Below are 15512 nucleotides of genomic sequence, written 5' to 3'. Positions count from 1 at the left end.
GGATTCAGGTCTTGGGAACGGGCGGGCCAGTCCATAGCATCAATGCCTTCCTCTTGCAGGAACTGCTGACACACTCCAGCCACATGAAGTCTAGCATTGTCTTGTATTAGGAGGAACCCAGTGCCAACCGCACCAGCACAAAGGGTCTGAAGATCTCATCTCGGTACCTAATGGCAGTCAGGCTACCTCTGGCGAGCACATGGGGGCTGTGCGGCCCCCCAAAGAAATGCCACCCCACACCATGACTGACCCACCGCCAAACCGGTCATGCTGGAGGATGTTGCAGACAGCAGAACGTTCTCCACGGCGTCTCCAGACTCTGTCAAGTCTGTCACATGTGCTCAGTGTAAACCTACTTTCATCTGTGAAGAGCACAGGGCACCAGTGGCGAATTTGCCAATCTTGGTGTTCTCTGGCAAATGCCAAACGTCCTGCACGGTGTTGGGCTGTAAGCACAACCCCCACCTGTGGACGTCGGGCCCTCATACCACCCTCATGGAGTCTGTTTATGACCGTTTGAGCAGACACATGCACATTTGTGGCCTGCTGGAGGTAATTTTGCAGGGCTCTGGTAGTGCACCTCCTCCTGCTCCTCCCTGCACAAAGGCGGAGGTAGCAGTCCTGATGCTGGGTTGTTGCCCAAACGGCCTCCTCCACGTCTCCTGATGTACTGGCCTGTCTCCTGGTAGCGCCTCCATGCTCTGGACACTACGCTGACAAACACAGCAAACCTTCTTGCCACAGCTCTCATTGATGTGCGATCCTGGATGAGCTGCACTACCATAGCCACTTGTGTGGGTTGTAGACTCCGTCTCATGCTACCACTAGAGTGAAAGCACCGCCAGCATTCAAAAGTGACCAAAACATCAGCCAGGAAGCATAGGAACTGAGAAGTGGTCTGTGGTCACCACCTGCAGAACCACTCCTTCATTGGGGGTGTCTTGCTAATAGCCTATAATTTCCACCTGTTGTCTATTCCATTTGCACAACAGCATGTGAAATGTATTGTCAATCAGTGTTGCTTCCTAAGTGGACAGTTTGATTTCACAGAAGTGTGATTGACTTGGAGTTACATTGTGTTGTTTAAGTGTTCCCTTTATTTTTTGGAGCATTGTATTATCGATTATATATTTCAAAAACAACCTGAGGATTGATTATAAAAAACATTTGACATGTTTCTGTGGACATTATGGAAACTATTTGGAATTTTCGTCTGCGTTGTCGTGACCACTCTTTCCTGTGGATTTCTGAACATAACACGACAAACAAACGGAGCTATTTTGGATATAAAAATCATCTTTGTGGAACAAACGGAACATTTGTTGTGTAACTGGGAGTCTCGTGAGTGAAAACATCCGAAGATCATCAAAGGTAAACGATTAATTTGATTGCTTTTCTGATTTCCGTGACCAAGCTTCCTGATGCTAAGTGTACTTAATGTTTTGTAGTGCGATCGATAAACTTACACAAACGCTTGGATTGCTTTCACTGAAAAGCATAATTTCAAAATCTGACACGACAGGTGGATTAACAAAAGGCTAAACTTTGTTTTCCTATATTGCACTTGTGATTTCATGAATATAAATATTTGTAGTAATGTTTATTGAATGTACCGCAATGCCATTCAGCAGTTGTTGATGACACTTATCCCGATATCGGGATTGCAGCCATAACAAGTTAACACTTTTTGTGTTATTTCATAGTTTTGATGTCTTCACCATTATTCTACAATGTATAGAAATAGTAAAGTAAAGAAATACCCTTGAATGAGTAGGTGTGTCCAAACTTTTGACTGGTACTGTACACTCAGACACAGGTGCACTGATTCAACAACGCAGACCTTCTTTTGGTGATAATAGAATGAAACTGTGAAAATACAGTACGCAATGCATATTCTGTTGATAACATACAGACTATTTATTACATGAGAAAGTAAGTAAGCATACTACATATAGGGTCAGTCAGTTCTAGTTCCATATTTACAATGTGCAGGGATACTGGAGTGATAGAGGTAGCTACACTACATGACCAAAAGTATATGGACACCTGCTCGTCAAACATTTCATTTCAAAATCATGGGCATGAAGGAGTGCTCTTCTGGGAAGGCTTTCCTCTCAATGTTAGAACATTGCTGTGGGGACTTGCTTCCATTCAGCCACAAGAGCATTCCAGCGTTCCAGTTCTTCCCAAAGGGGTTTGGTGAGGTTGAGGTCAGGGCTCTGTGTAGGCCAGTCAAGTTCTTCCACACCAATCTCGACAAACCATTTCTGTATGGACCTTGCTTTGTGCACAGGGGTATTGTCAAGGTGAAACAGGAAAGGTCCTTCTCCAAACTGTTGCCACAAAGTTGGAAGCATAGTGTTGTCTAGAATTCATTGTATGCTGTAGCGTAAAAATGTCCCTTCACTGGAACGAAGGAGCCCGAACCATGAAAAACAGCCCCAGATAATTATTCCCCGTCCACCAAACTTTACAGTTGGCACTATGCATTGGGGCTGGTAGCGTTCTCCTGGTGTACGCCAACCCAAATTTGTCCGTCCGACTCCCAGATGGTGAAGCGTGATTCATCAATCAAGAGAACGAGTTTCCACTTCTCCAGAAACCAATGCTTTACACCATTCCAGCCGATGCTTGGCATTCCGTATGGTGATCATAGGCTTGTGTGCAGCTGCTCGGCCATGGAAACCCATTTCATGAAGCTCCCGATGAACGGTTCTTGTGCTGACGTTGCTTCCAGAGGCAGTTTGGAACTCGGTAGTGAGTGTTGCAACCGATGACAGATGATTTGTACGAATTACACGCTTCAGCACTCGGCGGTCCCGTTCTTTGAGCTTGTGTGGCCTACCACTTTGCGGCTGAGCCGTTGTTGCTCCTAGACATGTACACTTCACAATAACAGCCCTTACAGTTGACCAGGGTAGTTATAGTAGAGCACAAATTTGACGAACTGACCATGTTGAAAGTCACTGAGCTCTTCAGTAAGCCCATTCTCCTGTCAATGTTTGGCTGTGGAGATTGCATGGCGGTGTCCTCAATTTTATACATCTGTCAGCAAAAGGGTGTGGCTGAAATAGCCAAATCCACTAATTTGAAGGGGTGTTTTTCTGTATATAGTGTCTGAATTAGGGGTAAGGTGACTCGGCATCAGGATATATAATAAACAGAGTAACAGCAGCGTATATAATGATTGTATGTGAGTGGGTTTGCGTGTGTGCAGAGTCTATTATGTGTGTGTGAGAAAATTATGAGTGAGTGTTTGTGTGTGCTGGAGTGTCAGCATGCGTGAGTGTGTAGGGCCCTGTGAGTGTGCATAGAGACAGTGAAAAAATAAACAATATAATACAAGGGTCAACTCAGATAGTCAGTATAGCCATTTTCTTAGCTATTTAGTTAGCTATTTAGCAGTCGTATGGCTTGGGGACAGAAGCTGTTCAGGAGCCTGTTGGTGTCAGACATCAAGTCTGCACCGGTGCCGCTTGCCGTGCGGAAGCAGAGAGAACAGTGCTTATATCCATTGCTGGTTCTTGTGCCTCCTATTACGAGAGTGTGAGGCGGGAGTTTCTCTCAGATTTACCTGAGAACATGGGGGGCACAATCTTGGAGAAAGATGCAAAGAAGGGTTGGCAGAGCAGAAATCAGGTAAGCATTTTTGTATGATTATCTTCTTGTAACACTAGCTTTACTCCTGTATTAACACTGGTCCTTGGTATACATATATATTTGAGTAGAATGAAAACAGACATTGAATTCCACCCACCTGGTCTAGAGTGGCTGCTATAGGGCCCATAGTTCCGTTAATCACCGATTGCTGTAGTTTATTAGAACACTAATTGCCTCTGTATCAGCAATACATTGACTGTATTACTGAAAATAACAGTAATCATGAGTTAGGTACACATTTTGATAAAAAATGATGTCCACATGCATGTAGCTCTGTCCACTGACAGTATCACATGCATAATTGTCCCTTCTAAAGAATCAGAATATTAATTACATACTCAATATTTAAAAATAAATAAAAATTCAAATCCCCTCAATGTCAAATACCTTAGCTTATATGTAAGCTTTCTCCCTTCTGAAACTAAGTTTACAACCTTTATTCTACAAGACAAACTTGCACATGTTTAATAACACAGAATAATCCATTTGAGGAAAATAAAAACATAACATATTTGCTCTTTAAGTTGCATGAGAACCAGTGTCTAAACACAGGCCTCCTCACAACATATAGGACAGACATCCCTCTAAATCCTCATGCTCAGAAATATACTCAGGAATAGAGCATAGGGCAGTGAAATCATTCATATTCCAAATCACAAGTAACAACCTCAACTATTTATCCAACCAATATTTAGAATAGCATTCCTCAGTGATTCAAATTTGTCTTATCACTCAAAGTAAAAACCTCAATTTAACACACATCAATATTAGCAGATTTACTTACATTCAGTATAATTATCCCATAATTCTACTACTAACTTTTTTAATCATGATTATAATACACATCAGTATCTCAATGCATTCTTAATCTAAATTACTACAATTTACATGGTGTAGACCTCTTCAATCAACCTGATACCACAAAAGTATAAACAATTTAATGGCACAGTTGACCAACCCCCCCCCCCCCTCTCAGGCACGGCATCTTCTGGCGTCTCTTTCGTTTTTCTTCAGATAGCTTTACAGTTCAAAGTGGACGGCCCATGATAATGTCCCAATTTCAATGTCTCATCTTTACCACTCATGTCTTGTCCATTCGTCAACCAATATACCAGCATCATAAGAAAATGTTGGAGTGATCATGGAGAAAGATCTGTTCTAAGTGGACTCTCACAGTATGAGAGAAAAGCAGTTGATACTGTACACCAATTTCTGGCTTGGTTCTTTTCTCTCGGTAGAAGTGGTTCGGAAAGCCTCCTTCAACGCCTTTCTCACTCTTCTTCAGCCAGTTAGAGGGGGTTTTGAGGTACACACACCATTCGGTCCAATTATCTCTTCCATACCTTAAGGGAACATTTTGACATTTCGTGTAAAGTTAGTGAGAAAGTCCATATTACAACTGTACGGTCCCTTACTAGACGTCCGAAAACGTTTGTAAAATTTGCGGTCGGTGTCGGGCCGTGCGGTAGTGCCGGACCTACCGGGAAGTCATTGAATGAACTTTCTCGGACATTCGGTTTCCATTTAATAAAATAATCAAATTTTGGTCATTTTTCCGCTGTACCGGAAATTCCCACAAGAGGGCATAAGCAATCATATTGCAATTTTACAAAACATCACGAATCACGACGGGGCCTTATCTCCAAAATGGAAAATATTTCGAAGCCGAAACTTGGTGAGCGTAGGTTTGGCATAATGGGCAGTTGAGTCCGAACAAGATGGCGTCTAGGCCTCAACGGTTTTTGAGTTATGGCCATTTCTCTGGGATTAAAGGTCCAAAATGAAAATAGAGACATTATTTTTCCACTTCACGTCAAAGTCAAGGAGCCTCCGGTGTCAATAAAAAAAGAACCAGGCATTTATCTATTGTCATTTAAGAGAAATCGTACAATGACAAATGGGGGATGTTCAAAGATAGGTGTTTTTTTTTCAACAGTTACAGATCCAGTTGCAGGGTGTTCATACGAATCCTTTTAAAGTGTGCTGCGGAGCTCTGCGAGATTTCTGTGATTTTCTATGATTTTCTGAAATAACACACACTCACTAAACCCTCCGTAACTAACTCAGTTCTTAACGTAAAGACTTAAAACCGGCTCGGCCCATAGAGACGGACCCCAACGTTTCTGTCCGATAGCTCATTCAAGGACCCCGTAGCAAGGCATGGAAAAATGTGGATTTTCAGCACCAATTAGGGTTTTGCTCGGGCACCGAAGGACCTATCGAGCCGAAACTCGGGAATCGGGGTCGGCTCACATAGGCCTACACATAATGTCAGAACTGGACCGGCAGCTAGAACGTAACTATGTGTTTTACGTTTTTATTATGTTTTAAACTGAAGGCACTGTGAATTATGGGCCTGCTCTGACATATGTGATAGTTGGCTTCTAAATGAGTTGGAAAAAGTGGGTTTGGTGTCAATTGATATCAGTTTGGTGTCAGAATGACATCTAATTGACTGATGGACACTGACTTGCTAGTTGACTTTTGTACATTTGCAATGTGTTTAAACGGAGAGGGACCATCACCAAAATGGCATTCTGAAATCAACACAAAAAATCACCATAGACTCCAGACTGTGCCAAGTTCAACGAGACGCCCCGCTTGACCGTAGCTCGCTAAGCGCAGCGACCATTAGAAAAGTAGGCCCAAAATGAAGCCTGCCCCACAACGTAATGTTCTTTTGGGTGACAGCGGCGGAACCGTTAGGTTTAGAAGGACAATTCAACCACAGGAATGTTCCTAAGGTCCTCCCGATCTGTGCAAGCCTAACCTTGACCGTGTGGCATTAACCCGTAACAGTAAAACAGGGTTTTTTGATCTCACAGATTACAATGACATCTCTCCCCATAGGAATACATTGCCTGCTCCCCTAAATTCAACCTGGAGCCTATGTGGGTTAATAATGCCTTATGAACCTGTCTTCAATGCCAATCCATCAGGCTACTATGAGGTCTACCTGTGTCGATTCTCAGCTTCCTGGAGCAACCGGAAGTGGTTAAATTCACCCAAAATGTGTTTTGATGTACATAACCTGCAAATGTGAAAATTACTGCATTCAACCCTGTGTAGATCAGTCAATTCTTAACTTAAAGACTTAAAACTCAGGATTCTGTGAGAGGCTACCTCAGTCAAGACATGTGTTTACCTATAGCTTCCTGTGCCAACCGGAAGTGCCTTTAATTGTGTCACACTGTCTGTTTCGAAGGGTTAAAAAAGTCACATCTCCCCAAAACTTCATATGTGTGACTAGGTAACCCTCCTGAACTGTAAATCAGTAATTTCTCCCAACAGATCTCAAAGAAAAGCTCCCTCACACACACACAGAAAGGATGGAGTGACAAAGTGCGGTGCTTAAAGACACAGAGAGCAGGCAGAGCAGAGTTCAACGAGATATCCCGCTTGACCGTAGCTCGCTCGGTCTAAGCGCAGCGACCATTAGAATAGTAGGCCCAAAATGAAGCCTGCCCCACAATGTCATTTGCTTTTGGGTGACAGTGAGAGAACCGTTAGGGTGAGAAGCACAATTCGACCTCAGGTACGTTCCTAAGGTCCTCCCGATCCGTGCAAGCCTAACCTTGACCGTGTGGCATTAACCCTTAATAGTTAAAAGAAGGTGTTTACATCAAACAGTTTGCATTGACTTCTCTCCCCATAGGAATACATTGCCTGCACTCCTAAATTCAACCTGAAGCCTATATGGGTTATGAATGCCGTATTAATCTGTCTTCGGTACCAGTCCATCAGGCCACTATGAGGTCTACCTGTGTTGATTCTAAGCTTCCTGGACCAACCGGAAGTGGTTAAAATCACCCTAAAAGTGTATACCCATACCCTGCCTGCATTCAACCCTGTGTAAATCAGTCAGTTCTTAACGTAAAGACTTCAAACTCAGGATTCTGTAAAATCATACCCCAATGAGGATGTGTGTTGACGTATAGCTTCCTGTGCCAACCGGAAGTGCCATAATTGGTGTCTCAGGGGCTGTTTCGAAGGGTTAAAAAAGTCAGATCTGTCCAAAACTTCATATATGTGACTAGGCAACCCCCATGAACTGTAAATCAGTCATTTTTCCCATAAAATGTCAAAGGAAAACTAAATCACACACATACACAGCTTGGAAGGAGGGACCTATTGGGGTGCGTATAGACATACATTGCCTGCATTAGTTAACCTTGTTGGAACTTTTAAAGAACCGTCAGACCTAGAGTTCCGAAACTTTAGAAACCTGTTCTAGACCTCAGGTCGATAGTGCGTGGTGAGTTAGGTGGCTCTAGAAGGTTCTCGGACCGAGAAACAGCCTCGTACATTTGCAATGACTTCAATTCATTTTTGCATCACGAAAATGACGACATTTAGAAATGTCCCAGAGTCGCAAGACTAGGTGCATTGCGACCGTCTCGGCCCTCATTCAAGGACCCCGTAGCAAGTCATGGAAAAAAAGTGGATTTTCAGCACCAATTAGGGTTTTGAGCATGTCAAATTTCTTATAGCATTTGGCCCCCAAAAAAAGTGACTTTTGACTTTGACTTTTGACTTCCTATGAAATCATGTTGCAAATGGACAAATCATGTTCCTTATGCACAAGTTTAAAAAAAGTTATGATAATAACATTTTACAAAAGTATATTCATACAGTTCTATATGACTAAAGTATGTTGATACAGTTGTTATACATGTGTAATTGACACAAATCAAAATAATTTTGAAAAACAGTCCAGAAAGCACCTTTTTAAGGGTGTGTGAAGTTTTTTACAAAATTTTGACATTTTTGACTTTTGACTTCCTATGAAATCATATTGCAAATGGACAAAACATATGCCTTATGCGCAAGTAATAAAAAATAAAAAAATATGATAATAAAATTGGACAAAAGTATATTCTTACAGTTCTTACACATGTGTAATTGGCAAAAAAAATCGAAAGAATTTCAAAAAACGGTTCAGAAAGCACTTTTTTAAGGGGTGATAAGTTTTTGAGAAAAAAATAATTTTTTCAAAATGTTGCTTTTGCATGTTGACTTGGGTTGCATATCCAATATGAAAAACCAAGGTGGAGCGCACTCGCCACCTGTTGGATTTTTGAAGTGTTACAACTGGCATATGCCATGTGGCATTCGCATTCAACTTTACACGAATCAACGTCACATTGGGTGGTATTGGACATCGTGTACATGGTTTGTCCAATGCCAATGATTTGCCATTCATTTTTGTCCATTTCAGGGGGGAATTTCCTTACATGTAACAGATTACATGTAATCCGTTACTCCCCAACCCTGCTCCCAGCTGTTATTTTGCCCAGTTACCCCTTAATTTCAATGTAATCATATATTCTTGTTTCATTCTTGTTACACCACATACAGTACATAAGAGTGGTAACAATATAATAACAATGTAATACAGGGATTCCCTGCCTGCCTGCGTCTTTCAACGATTGCAGCTTTATCTCAAACTTTTTTGCATACTGCTGACGCATATGTTTTTGCATTAAATGCAATGTATTGACATATGGGTAATATACTGTACCTTGTTGCCTATATTTCCACAAAAGCTTAACTTTCTGTGGCTAATCAATGACACCATGTTGTAATGGAGGTGTTGATTCCAGATCTGGTTTAAAGGCAAATTCGACCTGGATATTGATGCCCAGGAGCTACGCCTAAACACTGTAGGAACAGATCTATAAAAGTTTTAAAATGTAAGTTCTAAATGACCATGACATACAATGACAATGATAGATTGGAAATTGGCCTTGACAGTGACAGATCTGATTGTCACTGTAATTACTTTGTAATAACATTCTTGGGTAACCCTCCTTTAACAACCCAGAGTCCTCCATCTGTTTAGCCATCCACTCACGGTTCAAATGGACACATACCTTGGTTCCTGGTAGTCCTGGTTCTCCCCGTGGTTCTAGGAATCCAGGCTCACCCTGTAATCAGCAAGGATATAAGAGATGTTCATAAAAAAAAGATGTCACTGTTGTTACTATCATGCATACACGAGCACATTTCTTTTAACCTTTATTTAACCAGGCAAGTCAGTTAAGAACAAATTCTTATTTTCAATGATGGCCTAGGAACAGGTTAACTGCCTGTTCAGGGGCAGAACGACAGATTTGTACCTTGTCAGCTCGAGGGTTTGAACTTGCAACCTTCCGGTTACTAGTCCAACGCTCTAATCACTAGACTACCCAGATGCACTAGACACAATCAGCAACAATTCCCAAACAATGTATGGACTGTAATGATTGCTCCTCTCAGAATACCATCTATAAAAATGTAAGGGCAGACTAAGCAAGCCCTAAATTGTAACTGAAGTACCTACTAAACCACAAATTACCTCTAAATCCCGCAACATAATATCCAAACTTTTAGTTGAGCAACCACTGCATGTGGCAGGGTCTACAGACAACCATGGACTACTAAAAGAAAACCAGCCATGTTGCGGACACCAACATCTTGCTTCCGGACAAGCTAAACACCTTCTTTGCCTGCTTTGAGGAAAACACAGTGACGCCGATGCGGCCAAGGACTATGGGCTCTCCTTCTCTGTGGCTGATGTGGCTGATGTGAGTAAGACATTTAAGTGTGCTAACCCTCTGAAGAATGCCGGCACAGACGGCATCCCTATCTGCGTCCTAAGAGCATTCGCAGACCAGCTGGTTGGTGTGTTTACATATTTAATCTCTCCCTATTCCAGTCAACACAGGGGTGCGTGCTCAGCACCCTCCTGTACTCCCTGTTCACCCATGACTGCGTGGCCACGCACACCTCCAACTCAATCAAGTTTGCAGATGACACAGCAGTAGTAGGATTGATTATCAACAATAATGAGATAGCCTAAAGGGAGGAGGTGAGGGCCATGGGAGAGTGGTGCCAGGAAAATAACCTCTCACTCAATGTCAATAAAACAAAGGAGCTGATTGTCGACTTCAGGAAATAGCAGAGGGAGCACGCCCCTATCCACATCAACAGGACCGCAGTGGAGAAAGTGGAAAGCTTCAATTTCCTCTGTGTACACGTCACTGACAATCTGAAATGGTCCACCCACGCAGAGTGTGGTGAAGGCGCAATAGCACCTCTTCAACCTCAAAAGGCTGAAAAAATTTGGCTTGGCCCCTAAAACCCTCACAAACTTTTACAGATGCACAACTGAGAGCATCCTGTCGGAATGCATAACCATCTGGTACGGCAACTGCACCACCCGCAACCACAGGGCTCTCCAGAATGTGGTGCGGCCTGCCCAATTCATCACCGGGGGCAAACTACCTGCTCTCCAGGACACCTACAGCACCCGATGTCACAGGAAGGCAAAGAAGATCATCAAGGACATCAACCACCCGAGCCACTGCCTGTTTACCCCACTATCATCCACAAGGTGAGATTAGTACTGGTGCATCAAAGCTGGGACTGAGACAGAAAAACAGATTCTATTTCAATGCCGTCAGACTGTTAAACAGCCATCACTAGCCAGCTTCTACACAGCTACGCCACACTGCACCTTAGAGGCTGCTGCCCTATATACATAGACTTGGAATCACTGGCCACTTTAATAATGGAACATTAGTCACTTTAATATTGTTTAAATAATGTTTACATACTGCTTTATTCATCTCATATGTGTATACTGTATTATATTCTACTGTATTTTAGTCAGTGCCACTCCGACATTGCTCTCTAATATTTCTATGTGTCTTTATTCCATTCTTTAACTTTTAGATTTGTGTGTATTGTTGTTAATTGTTTTAGATACTACTGCACTGTTAGATACTACTGCACTGTTGGAGGTAAGAACACAAGCATTTCGCTACACCCGAAATAACATCTGCTAAATATGTGTATGTGACCAATTCAATTACATTAGCTTAAGTGTTTCTAAACTCAAGTCTGCTGCCTGTTCTGGTCTGTAGATACATCAGCCCTTTAAATTCCGAAGTGACAAAACATTTCCACTTTGGTGTTAGATGTAACAGGATGATTCTAATGCCGGAATGAAACTATTCTCATTAGTTGGCCATGAATAATACCTAGTAGTGCTGCACTCTCTTAGAAGTAAAGGTGCCTGGAAGAACCTTTTTGGTTGCCATTCCAGCGGAACCTTTCCAGTTGAAAAAGGGTCTTCGAGGAACCCCTGTGTAAAGGGTTTAAACCGAAACCTTTTGTGATGGGCGGGGTTACATTTTTAACTTAAAAAAAAAATATTGTAGCGGTGGCAGCCTATCAGATTGGAGGTATGGCTTTCAGATAGTCCTTTTTGGCCACCCATTTATAACGTAAATGTCACTCCTGTTCATCATGTTACATTTGTACACCTGAAATGTTTACTTTCCTTGAATATTGATGAATATTACACATTATAATATAATATTAACATTCTGAATGCATACAGTACTAAAGTGGTAACTATTCCAACTTTGGGATTTGCATATGCTCTTCATGAACTAAAACGAGGTGTTTTAGTTCCTGAAGAGCATATGCAAATCCCAAAGTTCCACCACAAGTTTAGAGTATTTGTGTCCCCCAGATGAACACTTGCATGGTTTAAACCACTCACTTGCGTGGCCAACTCATATGGAAATCAAATACTACGGTTTTAATTAAATGGGTTATCCTTAAAAAGGAAATTTAGCTCTGTTCTTTTTCAGATTCAGGATGAGAAATGAAATGTTTTGGTACCCTTCCCCAGATCTGTGCCTCGACACAATCCTGTCTCAGAGTTCTAAGGACAATTCCTTCAACATCAGGGCTTGATTTTTGCTCTGACATGCACGGTCAACTGTGGAAAGGTGTGTGCCTTTCTAAATCATGTCCAATCAATTGAATTGACCACAGATGGACTCCAATAAGGTTGTAGAAACATCTCAAGGATGATCAATAGAAACAGGACGCACCTGAGCTCAATTTCTAATCTGAATGCTTATGTAGCGAAGGTTCTGAAATACTTATGTAAATAATTTATCAGTTTTTATTTTGAATACATTTTCAAACATTCCTAAAAAAACATTTTTGCTTTGTCATTATTGCATATTATGTGTAGATTAATAAGGAAAATGTTTTATTAAGATCATTTTAGAATAAGGCTGTAACGTAACAAAATGTGTAAAAAGTCAAGTGGTCTGAATACTTTCCAAATGCACTGTATATGGTTGAATTATCTGCATACATGGACACACAGCCTTTGTTTAATGACAGTGGCATGTCATTGGTAAACATCTAAAAAAAGTAGAGGGCCTAGAGAACTGCCCTGCGGTACACCACACTCTACATGTTTGACATTGTAGAAGCTTCCAATGAAGAAACCCCTATGAGTTCTATTTGGTAGCATTGCCTTTAAATTGTTTAACTTGGGTCAAACGTTTCGGGTAACCTTCCACAAGCTTCCCACAATAAGTTGTGTGAATTTTTCCTCATTACAGAGCTGGTGTAACTGAGTAAGGTTTGTAAGGCCTCATTGCTCGCACCGCTTTTTCAGTTGTGCCCACACATTTTCTATGGGATTGAGGTCAGGGCTTTGTGATGGTTACTCCAATACCTTGACTTTGCTGTCCTAAAGCCATTTTGCCACAACTTTGGAAGTATTTTTGAGGTCATTGTCCATTTGGAAGACCCATTTGCGACCAAGCTTTAACTGAAGTCTTGAGATGTTGCTTCAATAGATCAACATCATTTTCCTTTCTTCATGATACCATATATTTTGTGAAGTGCACCAGTCCCTCTTGCAGCAAAGCACAACATGATGCTGCCACCTCCGTGCTTCACGGTTGGGATGATGTTCTTCAGCTTGCAAGCCTCCCCCTTTTTCCTCCAAACATAAAGATGGTCATTATGTCCAAAACATTTCTATTTTTGTTTAATCAGACCAGAGGACATTTCTCCAAAAAGCATGATCTTTGTCCCCATGTGCAGTTGTAAACCGTATTCCGGCTTTTTATGATGGTTTTGGAGCAGTGGCTTCTTCCTTGATGAGCGGCCTTTCAGGTTATGTCGATATAGGACTCGTTTTACTGTGATAGATACTTTTAAACCTGTTTCCTCCAGCATCTTCAGAAGGTCCTTTGATGTTGTTCTGTGATTGATTTGCACTTTTCACACCAAAGTACGTTAATCTCTAGGAGACAGAATGCGTCTCCTTCCTGAGCGGTATGACGGCTGCATGGTCCCATGATGTTTACACTTGCGTACTATTGTTTGTACAGATGGTACCTTCAGGCGTTTGGAAATTGCTCCCAAGGATGAACCAGCCTTGTAGAGGTCTAAAAAAAAAAATCTGAGGTCTTGGCTGATTTATTTAGATTTTCCCATTATGTTTTTATTTATTTATTTGTTATTTCACCTTTATTTAACCAGATAGGGTAGTTGAGAAAAGTTCTCAATTGCAACTGCGACCTGGCCAAGATAAAGCATAGCAGTGTGAACAGACAACAACACAGAGTTACACATGGAGTAAACAATAAACAATAAACAAGTCAATAACATAGTAGAAAAAAAAGAATCTATATACATTGTGTGCAAAAGGCATGAGGAGGTAGGCAATAAAATAGGCCATGGGAGTGAATCATTACAATTTAGCAGATTAACACTGGAGTGATAAATTATCAGATGAACATGTGCAGGTAGGGATACTGGTGTGCAAAAGAGCAGAAAAGTAAATAAAATAAAAACAGTATGGGGATGAGGTAGGTAAATTGGGTGGGCTATACAGTGGGGCAAAAAAAGTATTTGGTCACCTACAAACAAGCAAGATTTCTGGCTCTCACAGACCTGTATAACTTCTTCTTTAAGAGGCTCCTCTTGTCCTCCACTCGTTACCTGTATTAATGGCACCTGTTTGAACTTGTTATCAGTATAAAAGACACCTGTCCACAACCTCAAACAGTCACACTCCAAACTCCACTATGACCAAGACCAAAGAGCTGTCAAAGGACACCAGAAACAAAATTGTAGACCTGCACCAGGCTGGGAAGGCTGAATCTGCAATAGGTAAGCAGCCTGGTTTTGAAGAAATCAACTGTGGGAGCAATTATTAGGAAATGGAAGACATACAAGACCACTGATAATCTCCCTCGATCTGGGTCTCCACGCAAGATCTAACCCCGTGGGGTCAAAATGATCAGAAGAACGGTGAGCAAAAATCCCAGAACCACAAGGGGGGACCTAGTGAATGACCTGCAGAGAGCTGGGACCAAAGTAACAAAGCATACCATCAGTAACACACTACACCGCCAGGGACTCAAATCCTGCAGTGACAGACGTGTCCCCCTGCTTTTAAGCCAGTACATGTCCAGGCCCATCTGAAGTTTGCTAGAGAGCATTTGGATGATCCAGGAGAAGATTGGGAGCATGTCATATGGTCAGATGAAACCAAGATATAACTTTTTGGTAAAAACTCAACTCGTCGTGTTTGGAGGACAAAGAATACTGAGTTGCATCCAAAGAACACCATACCTACTGTGAAGCATGGGGGTGGAAACACGAAGGAGTGGCTTCGTAAGAAGCATTTCAAGGTCCTGGAGTGGCCTAGCCAGTCTCCAGATCTCAACCCCATAGAAAATCTTTGTAGGGAGTTGAAATTCCATGTTGCCCAGCAACAGCCCCAAAACATCACTGCTCTAGCTAGAGGAGATCTGCATGGAGGAATGTGCCAAAATACCAGCAACAGTGTGTGAAAACCTTATGAAGACTTACAGAAAAGGTTTGACCTCTGTCATTGCCAAAAAAGGGTAAAAGTATTGAGATAAACTTTTGTTATTGACCAAATACTTATTTTCCACCATAATTTGCAAATAAATTCATTAAAAATCCTACAATGTGATTTTCTGGATTTTTTCTCCTCTTTTTGTCTGTCATAGTTGAAG

The 15512-nt window shown here is 41.7% G+C and overlaps 1 long non-coding RNA gene across 1 annotated transcript; it reads right to left on the bottom strand.

Annotated features, from left to right (window-relative positions):
• Nucleotides 1-1896: 1896 nt before the first annotated feature.
• Nucleotides 1897-9600, bottom strand: LOC149973037 (uncharacterized). Its single transcript, XR_016490267.1, has 2 exons — nt 9534-9600; nt 1897-5003 (listed from the first exon to the last, which is right to left on the bottom strand). It is a non-coding gene; the product is annotated as an uncharacterized LOC149973037 (long non-coding RNA).
• Nucleotides 9601-15512: the final 5912 nt, after the last annotated feature.

Source organism: Oncorhynchus mykiss, chromosome 21 (genome assembly GCF_057628025.1).
Source record: "Oncorhynchus mykiss isolate SJ-2025 chromosome 21, ASM5762802v1, whole genome shotgun sequence".
Classification (NCBI taxonomy): Eukaryota; Metazoa; Chordata; class Actinopteri; order Salmoniformes; family Salmonidae; genus Oncorhynchus; species Oncorhynchus mykiss.
The sequence above is the reverse complement of the archived record's forward strand: the minus strand, read 5'-3'. Positions and strand labels throughout refer to the sequence as shown.